Source organism: Leucopleurus acutus (assembly GCF_964270905.1).
Source record: "Leucopleurus acutus genome assembly, chromosome: 16".
Classification (NCBI taxonomy): domain Eukaryota; kingdom Metazoa; phylum Chordata; class Mammalia; order Artiodactyla; family Delphinidae; genus Leucopleurus; species Leucopleurus acutus.
In genome coordinates this window covers 62,266,476-62,279,658 of record NC_139158.1, presented here as the reverse complement: position 1 = coordinate 62,279,658, position 13,183 = coordinate 62,266,476, and the positions used below count along the sequence as shown (strand labels likewise).

Below are 13,183 nucleotides of genomic sequence, written 5' to 3'. Positions count from 1 at the left end.
AGGAGGGAACAGTATGGGGAGGCAGGAGCCCTGGCTCCAGTCCTGATCCTACCTGCTGGGTGACTTGGGAAAGTCATTTTCCCTATCTGGGCCTTGGTTTCTCCATGTTAATAATGGAGCAATAACATTAGATCTCTTCCAGATATAGATCTTGGGATTTCATATTTCAATGTTTACTGAGCACACCCTGTGTACCCTTCAGAGAGTATACTGTTCATAGTCCCCGTCCCCAAACTGGAGAGACAGTGAACACACAAAGTTAAATAAATGAACACACACAAATATACATATGTGTGTATATGTATATATACAACTTCGCATATATAACTTTACTCATACACACAGTGAGATCAGTATTTCGAAGGGAACAGAGTAGAAAGAGAGAGAGGGTTTTGGGTGAGGGAGAGAGAAAAGGCTTACTTTAGATATTTACATGTGGTGGTCAGGGAGCAGCTCTCTGAGGTGATGACATTCGCACAGAGACCAACAGTGGAGAGAAGAGTGTTCCAGGCAGGGAGACAGCATGTGCAAAGGCCCTGAGGTGAGCATCAGCTCATCCTGTGTGGCTGGAGCATAGTGGGTGAAGAGACAGAGCTAGAGAGGTGGGCAGGAGCCAGATCTCACGAGGCCCTGGGGCTGCAGAGAGGAGACTGGACTTTATTCAGAGCACGATGAGGAGCTGCTGGGGGCTTCTGAGCAGTGATCTATCTGTGTTTCTCCCTCATGTGATGCCCTCATCGACCCTGGGAACTTGCTCTTCCCGTTGACTTCTGTGTGTGTGTGTGTGTGTGTGTGTGTGTGTGTCTGTGCGTGTGTGTGTGCCTCCTTGCCACCATTCAGGCCACCTCCTCAGAGATGTATTCACTGACTACGGTGTCCAGGATAGCTCTCTCACCTCTACCACACACTTGCTGATCCATTGCTCTGCTTATTATAAATAAGATACATTATTTTATTTATCTGTTTTCTTGTTCAGTTTCTATTCCTCCAGTAGACTTTGATCTGTGAAAGGGCAGGGACCCTGTGTGCACAGGGCATGGCACACAGTAGGCCTTCAATACATGTTTGCAGCATAAATGTTATGAAGAGAGGAACAACAAAGGGGTGTTCAAGGAAGTCTTTCCAGAAGAAGGAACTTCTCTATACTGGGTTCTGAAAGCTGAATAAGAGTTCTCCAGGTGAGGTCCAGAGAGGGGAAGTGACTTACCTAGGCCCACCCAGGAAGGCACTTATGCCACCTGGGCCTTGGTTTCTTCATGTGAAAAGTAGAGCAGTAATGTACTTCCTTTTCTCAAACACTCACCATGGGGTCCTGGAGGTTCACATGTATCTCCTTGCTGGTGTAGAGGCAGGACAGGATGTCATTGTAGGTTTGCAGTGAGAAGACCAGGTCTGCCAGGCTGCCTGGGGCTAACTTTGGGAGGGGCTTGGGGGCCAGGTGGTCAGGCCTTGGGGCTCTCTGGCCTGGGCTGCAGGGGTCATAAGCTTTAGAAAAATGAAGGAGGAAGGAGAAATTCAGAGGGAACAGTCTCCTCAGGCAAAAACTGGTTACAGCTAACATATGGAGGGTTCACTATGTGCCAGACACAGCGCCGAACACTTACAGGTACAATCTCATTTTGACCTCACAACAGCACCATGAGATGGAAACCATTTGATAGATGAGGAAGCTGAGGCCCAGAGGAGTGAAGTGACTTTCTCAAGATCCTATACATGGTAAGAGGTGGAGCTGGGTTTTGAACCCATGAGCTACGCTTCCTTGCTTCTCCCTCATGTAACCCCATTCTTTTCTCCGTGACTTTGTTAACAGTGCCTCCTTCCTGTCCACTCAAATCCTCCTGTCCTCCTGACTCACCTGCTACCATCCCATGGAGGAGAGGGGCAGCCAGCCTCATCCCTTCTCTGGGCCTTGGTTTCCCCATCTGAGGGGTCCCTTCCAGCTGGGTGTTACACGCGGCCCTGCCGTTCCTGAGCCACCCCACCTGCCCTTTTGTTGGAGCCTAATTTTCACTTGTGGGACATACAGCCCCGTGGCCTCTCCACCTTTCCAGGGTTGAGCGGGACTTCCCAAGCTCAGTGAGCTCCAGAGGGTAGGGCCTGCCTGGTCTGCCCTTTCTTCTCCCTTCCCCTCTCTCCTCCTCTTTTGCCCACCACTTCCTTCGCTTGCTCCTTCTCCTCTGCCTCCTATCCAGAGAAGCCCCACCTCATTTTCCTCTGTGCCCATTCTCCCCCAGACCAGTGGACATCCTCAGAGGGTCTGCCCTGGCCAGGGGCTGCTCACCTGGACTTTCATCAGGATGGCCTCCTCCGTGAATTCTGTGCTGGTGACATAGTGCTGGAAATCTTCCGGGCCGGAGATGGCTGGGGCTGCAATGAGGAAATGGAACTGGGGCTCAGCCTCCCTGGGGGATGGAGGGAAGGGCATGGAGAGGCACTGAAGCAGCAAGAAATTTCTTCTCCCTCTCTGCCTAGCTTGAAGTTCATTGTGGGCTGGGCCTCAGCTTCTTGTAACAATGAGCATTTATTGAGCCATAACTCTGTGCCAGGTTTTATGTATTATCACAACAGTCCATTCTGTGAGCCTGTGATTAATCCCATTTTACAGACTGGGGAACTGAGGCTCGGGGGGGGGAAATGATTTACCAAGGTCATAAGGCATAATGCCCTTTTCCCCCTCCTCTAGGAAGTAGGCTCCCCGTGGGAAAGCTTTGTCTGTTTTATTTCCCATCATATTTCCAGAGCCTAGAAGAGTTCCTGGCACACAGTAGGGGGACAGCAGATAAGCCCCTTCCTTGGCTGGGAGCTACGAACACAGAGTGATGTGTAACAGGTCTTCCAGCAGCGAGTTGAGCAGGGCTGTGGCCAGGGAACACCCCTGGAGGGAAGGCATGAGGGGGTCATTGTTGAGGTCAGGGCGAGATCAAGGGGCTGTCCCATGGGGTCACACCCCTCTCTCAGGGGGTGGGGCGGGGGGAATGAGCAACTTACTATCTTCTGTAGGAGGAAGGGCAATGCCTCATCCAGGACATCTGTCACTAAACCCAGAGCTTTGTTCACCCAGAGGGGGTCCATCCTAGAGGCGGGGAGAGCAGGTGGGGTCTGAGACACCATGGAAGGGGAGACTGAGGCCAGAGAGGGGAGTCCAGGGCAGGGCTGAGGAAAGCCCCAGTGGGCCTGTGAACAGGGAGGCTCAGGGTGGCTGCTTCCTTCCCCGCCTGGTGTCCCTCTCCTCTCCTCTCTCCTCTTTCTCCCCTTTCCTTTTCTGTTGTTTCCCATTCTTGCTTTCTTGCTTTCTCTCTTCTAGACTTTGCCCTCCTCCACTTTATTTCTTCCTGATTGTCCCTTTATGCCTCTCTTGCTTTATTTCTCTCTCTAATAAAGGTCTCTGGGATTTTCAAATCCCAGAGTGGAAGTTAATGGAAGGCTTCCTGGAGGAGGTGGCTTTTTTGTTAGGTATATTAAGAATCATAAGCAATGGCCACTTTATGCGGCAGGTTCTGTGCTAAGTAGCTCACAGGGGTTAGCTCATCTCTTCCCCACAACCACCCCGTGCTGGCTGAGTTCTGTAATCCTGTTTATTGGTGAGAAAACTGAGGCTCCTGGAAGCCAAATAGCTTGGCCAGGGCTCCTGGTGTTAGCAAGCAGCCAAGCCAAGCTTTGACCTGCGTGGATGCACATTTTGGCCATAACATTCAATGTGAAGGCAGGAGATACTGATGGGTGGTGTGTACAGTTGGTGGTCTTGGAGATGACCCTGTCCCTGACACCCTTGGTCACTCTAGACAGCTTAGGCTGGGGAGAGGCAGCCTAAGACTGAGACTCTCTGGGGAGAGTCAGTGAAGGGCTGGGTGCAGGAGTGGTGGGGGGTAGGTACTCACTGCTCCAGAACCTCAGTGCTCAGGTATCCTGGTGGGGTGTGGCACTCCTCAAAGGCCACATTGGTCTTGTTCCCCGTCTGCTCCAGCAGATGTTGTTGGTGACTTTGAACCGCAGGATCCTGTAGGGGCAGCATGTCTGGGCAGGCTCCAAGCCGCAGCCCAAGACTGAGTCCAGAAGTCACAGGCTGGTGGGGCCTGCAGTTGTCTGGAGGGCTCAAATGAAAAACTGGAAGAGTTCATTAAAAATACAGGGTTCAAACTTTGGAAAACCTAAAAGATCTGGAAACTCTTGGCCAGCATCCTCACAGGCGGCTGATGTGACCTTGAAGTGAGCCACATCCTCTCCTGTTTGCTACAGTCCCCACCAGGCCAGGGGTCAAGCTGCATTTTTACTGCACATCATTATAAGGGTGATGATATGTTTATTGTATAGCAGAGAAATATTTCTCTGTGTCCACATCCGGGTGAAGAAAATATTTCTTTGTGCTCACTTTTCTATTAAAAAGGGAAGGTAGACAAAGAATGCCATCTTTCACACACACAAAAAAAGACAGTGGGCATATTCCTAAGGGGCATGTAAGAATATTCCTGTTTCATGTGCAAATCACTCCCTTTATTGGCTGTTGTATTTACAACCCCAGGTTGGCATCATCTTCCACAGTTTAGTGAGTGGTCTGAGCTCTTAGATTAGCAGTGAACTCTTATAACAGCCAAGGGCAGTAGGGGACTTGATCATAACACTTTGTGGATGAGGCCCAGAGGACAGACACCCTTACTCAAGTTGCCTGGATGGTAAGTGGGATTGGCGTCCAGGCGTGGTGGACCCCAAGGTGAGCTTGAACCAGACCCTCCTTGGATCATCCCATGAAAGCATCTGCCTTTTACTCAGATGGGGCACATGTCCCCTGACATGGAAGTCAGAGGGTTTTATCTCAGCCTCTGCTGCAGATTTCACTGTGTGATCCTGGGCAGGTCCCTCTCCTACTTGGTGCTTCAGTTTCCCCATCACAAAAAAGTGACTTTGAAACTTGCCCAAGTGGAAAGGATTATTGTAACCCTTTTGGTGACATAGGCAGCAGAATTTTGCTAGCCTTGCATGGCAACCGAGGGAGGTGGAGAGGAAGCCCCCAGAGCACACACTCACCTCTAGAGCGAGAGGTACAGTTTGCTTCGCAATGTGACTTGCAGCAAGCTGTCACTCAGGATTTGTAGGGTGACATCAGGGCCTTTGGCATCTTCTGTGACCAACCTGTGAGTGGGTTGGGGGGTGTTGTTTGTATGGCCTGGTAAAGCCCCTGTGACTCTGTGGAGTGTGTCTGTATTGGCTAGAATAGGGGCAGACCCCAGGAGGGGTGGGGGCTGCTTTGGGACAACCTCTTCCCTGACCCTCAGCCCAGCTGCAGAGCACTGGGCTCTAGTTACAGCCTCTAAGCCTTGAAGACCTGGGAAAGTCCCTTTCCTTCTCCAGGCGTCAGTGTCACCCTCTACAAAATGAGGAGAATACAGTGGAGGACCTGTCCGTGTACATTAAACAGGTCTGAATTCAAATATAAGGGTTCTGCAAAAAAGACGCAAGCAGGCAGGAGTCAGAGAGAGCAAGACGGCTGGTGATCCCACTGCCTTCCACTCAGGGACCACCTGCCCTGCTGAGCATCCAAGAAGGAGGACATGAAACTTCTGCTCCCCATGATGGCCTCAGGTCCTTGCATCTCCCTGAGCTAAGAGGAACCCAGAGTTTTATGTACTTTTTGAACATTAGATACAAGCTGGTGACTTACCTGGTGCCCACTGGAGTGGGCAGCAACAAGTTCCAGTGCTGGAGGAAGACCTGGATGGGTTGGGCTCCCCAAAGGCTGTATGCCTGCCTCCACCATGGCACCTTCCAGAGGTTTTTGAAGAATGACTTGGACCATGTGGGGTTTTTCCTACGGCCCTCCCAAGCTGATGCCCTGTGCCAGGATGGGTGAGTAGAGGTGGTGCAAATGCACAGGCAGGGGTGAGTGGTGGCTAATCCTAGGCCTTGGAATGGGCTGGGGCAGGTGTGGGCCCAGCACCCTCCTCCCAGGCCTCTCTGGGAAGCACCCTTACCCACCCCAGGCCCTAGCTTTTCATTTCATTTCACCCGCATCAGAAAACTTCTTCTGGACTCTATCATCTTAGGACCCATCTGGCTCTGCCTCCTCATTCTGGGGGATGGATTCGGAGGCCTACCTGTGGCTACATAGTTGACCTTGCAGGAATCCCTGCCCCAACCTACATAAATATCATTCATTTATGTTGGTACTTACTTTGCCAGAAGTCTCCAACTCATTTGCCTTCAGGGCCAAGCAGGTAACGTAAAGGGAGTGGAGGAGGAGGTGTCTGGGGACTGACTTAGGGATTACACATCCTACACCAATGATTGCCACGTGGGAGGTCAGGCCAGGTGTGGCCAGATCTTTGTTATAGAGAGCGTTGCTATTAGGGGTTGAATTGTGTCTGCCTTCCACCCCCCCAATTCATATATATATATATATATATATATATATATATAAATATTTATTTTGGCCACATTGGGTCTTAGTTATGGCACACAGGATCTTTAGTTGTGGCATGCAGGCTTTTTAGTTGCAGCATGCAGACTCTTAGTTGCTGCATGCGAACTCTTAGTTGCAGCATGCATGTGGGATCTGGTTTCCCGACCAGGGATCGAACCCAGGTCCCCTGCATTGGGAGCATGGAGTGTTACCCACTGGACCACCAGGGAAGTCCCCCAATTCATATATTGAGTTCCTAATCCCCACCTTATAATGTGAACTGATTTGGAAATAGGGTTGTTGCAGATGTAGTTAAGATGAGATCGTACTGGAGTAGAGTGAGCCCCTAGCCTAATGTGACTGGTGTCCTTATAAAAAGGGGAAATTTGGACACAGACAGAGACACACAACCAGGGAGATTGCCAAGTGAAGAGGAAGGCAGAGATCAGGTGATGATTCTACAAGCCAAGGAAAACCAGACTGCCAGCAACCCTCCAGAAGCTAGGGGAGAGACATGGAAAACGCCTTGATCTCAGAATTCTAGTCTCCTGAATTTCTGTTGTTTAAGCCACTCAGTTTGTGGTATTTTGTTATGGCAGTCCTAGCAAACTAATACAATCAGAAAATCTGGATTTTTATTAAAACACTCCAGATTTTTATATATTGGCAAGTCACTAAAATATTAAAAAAATACTATGGGAGTTTGCAATACCCAGGTATAAGCTGAATGTGGAGGGTTGGAGGGCTGCCAGGCTAAGATCCCTGATTGAGACTCTGCTTTGTTCCTTGGAGGATTTCAAGTGGCTTCAAGAGGTTTAGGGACAATAAAAATGTACTTGCTGAGGGCTTTCCAGGCTGGAGAAAAGCTCCAACGACGCTGGGGCCTCCTACCCACCCACGAGGTGAGAACACTGTTTCTCAGGGGGAAGAAAAGCCAGAAGGCCACTCACCCACCCAACTAGAGCAGCTCCCCCAGCAGGGGGAATCTCTGCCCCGAGAGCAGGTCCCAGACCAGCAACAGATCAAGCCCACTGCTCTCTTTGGAGAGGCCTTCTCTTACGAAGGGCAGGTGGTCCAGGATGGCGACTCCTTCACTTGTGGCCCCCATCACAGGGATCCTGGCCACACGGTCCAGGACATGGTGTTTCAAGAGCAGGCCTGAAATGTCTGAGGACAAGGCCCTCCTCAGGGTGGGACTCACCTTTCATTCAGTCGTTCAACAAAGGCCCACCAGCACCTGCCCCGAGCCAGCGATTTAGACAGTCATTTAGCAACAGGTACTTATGAAGCACTTACTCTCTTCTGGGCTCAGGGCCCGTGGGGTTCATTCTAGGAGCAGGGGTGGGGGGGTGGGGGCGGGCACAGAAAACAATTGAGCCCTCAGATAAGCAAGCAAGGCAATTTTTGAAAATAAAATGGAGTCGGATTGGAGCATGACTGGGGGAAGGTCTACTTTAGATAGGGTAGTCAGGGAGAGCCTCTGAAGGGGAGGCATTTGAGCTGAGACCTGAATGAAGTGGAGAAATCCACTATCGCAAGACCTGGGGAGAGAGCAACGTAGACAGAGGGAACAGCACATGCAAAGGCCCTGAGGTGGTAATGAGCCTGGTGAGCATATGAAACAGAAAGATCAGTGAGGTTGGACTGTGTTGAATGGGGAAGGAGGTGAATGGATAAAAAATAGCTCACAGCCAAGAGTTAGGGAGAGACAGACAGACAGACAGGACAAGTACAGTACGCTTGGATAAGGCCATAGACGAAGCTTCACCAAAGGGCTGTGGGAACCCAGTGGAAGGAGACTCCTGCTGGGGAAACTGGGACTATTAGAGCTTTGCCTTAAACGGTGAATCAGAATCCATTGTGTTGAGAATGGAGAAAGAATAGCACAAGCAAAGGAAGGAGGCTGGAAAGTCTATAGGGGCGGTCAGGGCAGGTGGTGGTAGAAGAGGCTGGAGAGGCAGGGCCTTGAAAACCAGGATGAAGAGCTTGGAGCTTCTCCTGAAGGTACTAGGGAGCCACAGCAAGTGTTAGAGCAGGGGAAGGATGGGGTCAGCTCTGGGCAAAGGAAGGCAAATTCTGCTGCTGGTGATGGGGAGGCCAGAAGAGGAAAAGGCTTGAGCAGGGAGGTGGTGTCACCTTCCACCCCTGCTCTTCCCTGAGTTCCTGCCTCCTGCCACCCACCCCTTAAAAATCTACCTGTTTCCAGCTGATCCTTGCTGAAGTGCAAGAAGACTAGGTGCTGGGCCTCCCCTGGGGCCTGGGGCAGCAGCCCCCAGCATAGCAGTGACCCCCAGAACAGCAGCATCCTCCTGGCCAGGACCTGGGGACACAGAGCTGGGAACCCCACTGGCCACCTCACTGGGGAGCCACTGGCTAGCTTCTCCCAGCTCTGCCTCTCCTAGAGCCATCTCTCCAGCTTTCTTTCCCTCTCTTCTCCCCCTCGCTCTAGATCTGCTAGTCCTTAAACACAGCCTTACCCCCACCATCTCACATTAGTGCTTTCGGTTCCTTCTGCCTGAAATGTCCTTCCCTCTCAAGTGGGCTCTCTTCAAATCTGGGCTTTGCCACTTCCAGACGGTGTGACCCTGAGCAAGTTACTTGATCTCTCCGTGCCTCAGTTTTCTCATCTGTAAAATGGGGGACAATCATAGATTGTTGTGGGGAATGCACTCAATATGCACAAAGCACTTAGCAAGCAGTGTGCCCAACAGCTGTTAATGTGACTGTGCGACATTGTGAGACATTAAAACCATGGAGGTTTCTGAATCTTGAGGAGAACGAGGGTTGGGGGTCCTGGGGGAAGCTCCATAGTGGCCAGGGTAGGCACCTGGGGGGCTTAAAGTCATGGCTCTTTACCAACTAGTAGGGAAATACTTCAGTATTGCAAACAGTACGTTTGTACTGGTTCCTGCCTGTTGAGCCTCAGCCCAGGTGGCCAAGTGGCATAGTTGGGACCCCAGAGCCTGCAGGCAGGGGGCGCTCCAGGTGGGCAAGGGTGTGCTGCCAGGAGATGCAGCCTTTGGAACTGCAAGGCAGAGGCCAGCTGGATACAGACACGTCCAGGGCAGATGCCAGCGTAAGCAGGGCCCATTAAGGAGCCACCACATCCCCACCCCAATGCCCGTGAAGACACTACCCAGAGGGTAAATGCCGCCTCTGGGCAAAGCCCCCAGAGTGGCTGAGCCTACTCTGGAGTGCCTGAGAACATCCTGGCATCGTCTCAAATCAGCAACATCCAGTTTTTTTGCTTGATGGCAGGAATTCAAAACAGTGATTAAAATGGGTCCTAAAAAGAAGAAAGTTTCTTGTTTATTTGCAGATGTGAATTTTGGATTGGGAAATGTGTACTCATGGCATTAACTATTCATATTCTGCTACCAGGCTGATCTTAAATTCATCCACTACTCATCCAACCAGTGTTTAGCCAGTGCCCATGTTAGGCACTTAATCAGTTCACCCAAGTCAGGTCTCTCCTCCCTTCCTGCCCTTAGTACTTCACACCGTCCCCCAGCTGTCTCCATCTCGTACCAGTCTTGAATCATACTGGCCTCGACTTTTACTTGAGTCCTTACTATGTAGCAGGCTCTATGCCGAGAGCTTTACAAGCTTTGTTGCATTATTGAATCCTTACCATAACAGTCTGGGATCATTGATAGCAGGCCTATTTTACGGAAATGAGCACAGATAGGAGAAATGGCTTGCCCAAGGTCACGCAGGTAGTGGCTGCAGAGCCTGGATTGGAACCCAGTTTGGCTGAGAATCTATGCACCACATCACCACATTATTGTAGGTACTTAAGAAATATTTGCGAAATGCCCATGTTAGCCTCCTTGTCCTTACCTCTCCAAGAATAGGGCTGTCCAGAATCTCTCCCGGGGCTCTGTCACTAGCTTCTGAGAAAGGCACAACTTTTATAACCCGAGCTCTGAAGCTCGGGTGGGTGAAAACATGGCAGGAAGTCCAGCCTCCTGGCCGGTTTGTGCTCAGTGGAGCCCTTCAGAGGAGGGAGGGGTCCTCTTGGCACCAGAAGGCTAGGGGCTTCTGGCCAAAACTGATGGGGCTAGTCACTGGGGTCCTAGGGGTAGGTTCTAGTCCTGGGCCAACAGACCCCAGGGAGGAAGTAGGTGGGGGCCTTGTGGTTTTGGGGGTGGGCCCTTTCCCTTAGGAGCCACATCAGTGCTATGGAGCCTGGGGCAGGGCCTCCAGCTCTCAGGAGGGGCCCAAGGAGGCTCCTGTTGCAGGATGTAGCAGTCACAGGACCCAAGGGAGTTAGGATGTATGTTGGGGTGTGTGTAGAGGAGAGCAGGGCTAGAGGCAGGCCTGGGAGGGGCCCAGTGACCACATTGTGGCCACTCCCCATGCTCTTTCCATATATGGCACCCATGCCATGCCTCTGCAGCCAGACAGGTCTGGGTTCAATCCCCACTGTCACTCAGTAGCTGTGTAAATGTTGGCCAGTTACTTTCCCTCCTGAGCCTCACTTTTCATGTCTGCAAAATGGGAATAATAATCCATCTATGTCTTTTGGTATTGTGAACATTCATTGGGGCAATTCATATGGATGTTCCAAAAGAGTTGCTTATTTTAATTTCCATTTTATAGATGAGAAAATGGAGACTCAGAGAGGTTAAGTGATTTACTCAAGGTCACACAGCATGTCTGTGGCAAAACTGGGATTTGAAATCAGAGCCCAGAGAGGAAACTGGCCATCCAATGAAAGGGAAATTTGGTGTTACTATGTAATGCAGCTCCAAGACCTCAAGTCCTCACTCCCAACCAAACTGCTCTGCAGACCTCCTCTTCCGTGAGAATCTTGACGCCACCATTGTGAGTGCACGTAGCTGACTGTGTCAGCATCCACTCCTTCATTAACTGCTGTCCAGTGCAGTCATCTCAATGGTGGGCAGGACTCACCTCTAGGCGGCTTTTAGATTTTCCTTGTGGATAATTCCTTTCCCTTTCACAGTCAGAGATGTGGTTAGGGCAGGTGTTAAACTCCATTCTTGGGCTGGAACATGGCACAGAGGGGCTGATGATGAAAGGGCTGGTTCTGGAAGACAACAGCTATGCAGGAAATGCTAGGGCAACGTTAGCTACGGGCTCCCAGTGCAGAGGGCCTGGGTTTGATCCCTGGTCAGGGGACTAGATCCCATATGCATGCCGCAACTAAGAGTTCGCAAGCCACAACTAAGGAGCTGGCAAGCCGCAACTAAGGAGCCCATGAGCCGCAACTAAGATCCAGTGCAAATAAATAAATAAGTCAATGGCTGATATTAGTATGGTTTGGTGCCATATTTCAGATGGGATGTACTTATTCTAGGATCTCAGCATCATCATCATGGATGTTTTGGTTGGAAGATGCTTTAAAAGTTGGCAGGTCCCCCTCATTTCTGTCAATTGGGTCTCAACATTACTGCCAAGTGCTGTCCTCCTGCCTGAGCAGAGAAAGGCTCTAGGGTTAATTTCCTCATCTGAGTCACTAGGGGCTGGTGCAGGATATTGGTGGAAGCACAGAGGTCTCCCTTCCCTTCCAAGATCTGGCCTCTCTAAACAGGATAGGAGGAAAGATTTTGGCTGGAGCACCATGAATTCTGTATGTTTACCTCATGGACTAATCTCTGCTGAGAGAAGGGAGATTTCCTGGGGGTCTCCTCCATGAAAGGGAAGCCCTGGGAAGGACACAGAGAGGTACATGACATCATTATTGTCTGTCTCTGAGCCCCAGTCTATTCATCTATAAAATGGGAAAGTTAACCCACAGGAAATGTCTAGTACTGTACTGGGAACTGAGTAGCCCTCAGGGAATAGAGGCTGTTAGTTGTCACTGTTATTTTGCGGAACAGAGAACAAACATATGGATACCAAGGGGGAGGGGGGGTTGGGATGAATTGGGAGATGGGGATTGACATATATACACTATTGATACTGTGTATAAAATAGATAACTAATGAGAACCTACTGTATAGCTCAGGGAACTCTACTCAATGCTCTGTGGTGACCTAAATGGGAAGGAAATCCAAAAAAGAGGGGATATATGTATACGTATAGCTGATTCACTTTGCTGTACAGTAGAAACTAACACAACACTGTAAAGCAACAGTACTCCAATTAAAAAAAAAGAAAAGAAAACTGGGTCACTGTCCTGCTGTGGATTCAGGTGGGAGGCTGGGGCAAGTGGGTGAGGCTTGTGTTCCCACCACTTCGTCAGCTCTGTGTTACTTGAGTTCTCATCTGTTAGACAGTAATTCCTGCAAGGCAGGAGGAGTTACTGGGATAAAACTTGGTGTTTTTCATTTGCTGCTGCTGCTAAGACTCAGAGGGAAGCAGAGGACTTTTCCCTCTCCTAGCCCAGGAAGGTGCTGGAATCTTGGAGTTCCGGATCTGCGGCTCCTGCCTCAGGGGTGTACGGATGGCTCCTGTGTTTCAGGGTGCAAATCGGAAGGGGGCTGGCACAGAAGACCACCTCTCTTCTTCTTTACGGGGTGGGTGGAGACTCTGGGGGAGTGATGAGGGAGCAGAGAGTAGAGGGAGGCGGTGCGGGGTAATGCATAGGGGCTGCTTGGTAGTCGTGTTGAGCTGTGAGAACCTCAGTTTCCTCACTTGCCAAGTGGGAGCAGCATAGGAGAGGCACTGGGTGAGTGAAGGTCCGTAAGACCCTTGGCCTAGTACCTGCAGAGCAAATACTTGTCTTGGTTTGGGTTCCCTAGAAACAGAACTTCAGACCAGGATTTGAGTGCAGGTAGCTGATAGGGGAGGTGATGCCAGGAGACACTGGTAGGAGAGGGGGAA

The 13,183-nt window shown here is 50.6% G+C and overlaps 1 protein-coding gene across 1 annotated transcript in view; it reads left to right on the top strand.

Annotated features, from left to right (window-relative positions):
• Positions 1-1,716, top strand: part of CDK5RAP1 (CDK5RAP1 mitochondrial tRNA methylthiotransferase) — a 64,179-nt gene extending 62,463 nt beyond the window's left edge. The window contains exon 14 of the transcript XR_014326819.1: positions 1,635-1,716. The gene's annotated coding sequence lies outside the window, so the exon portion shown is untranslated. The remainder of the gene's footprint in view (positions 1-1,634) is intronic.
• Positions 1,717-13,183: the final 11,467 nt, after the last annotated feature.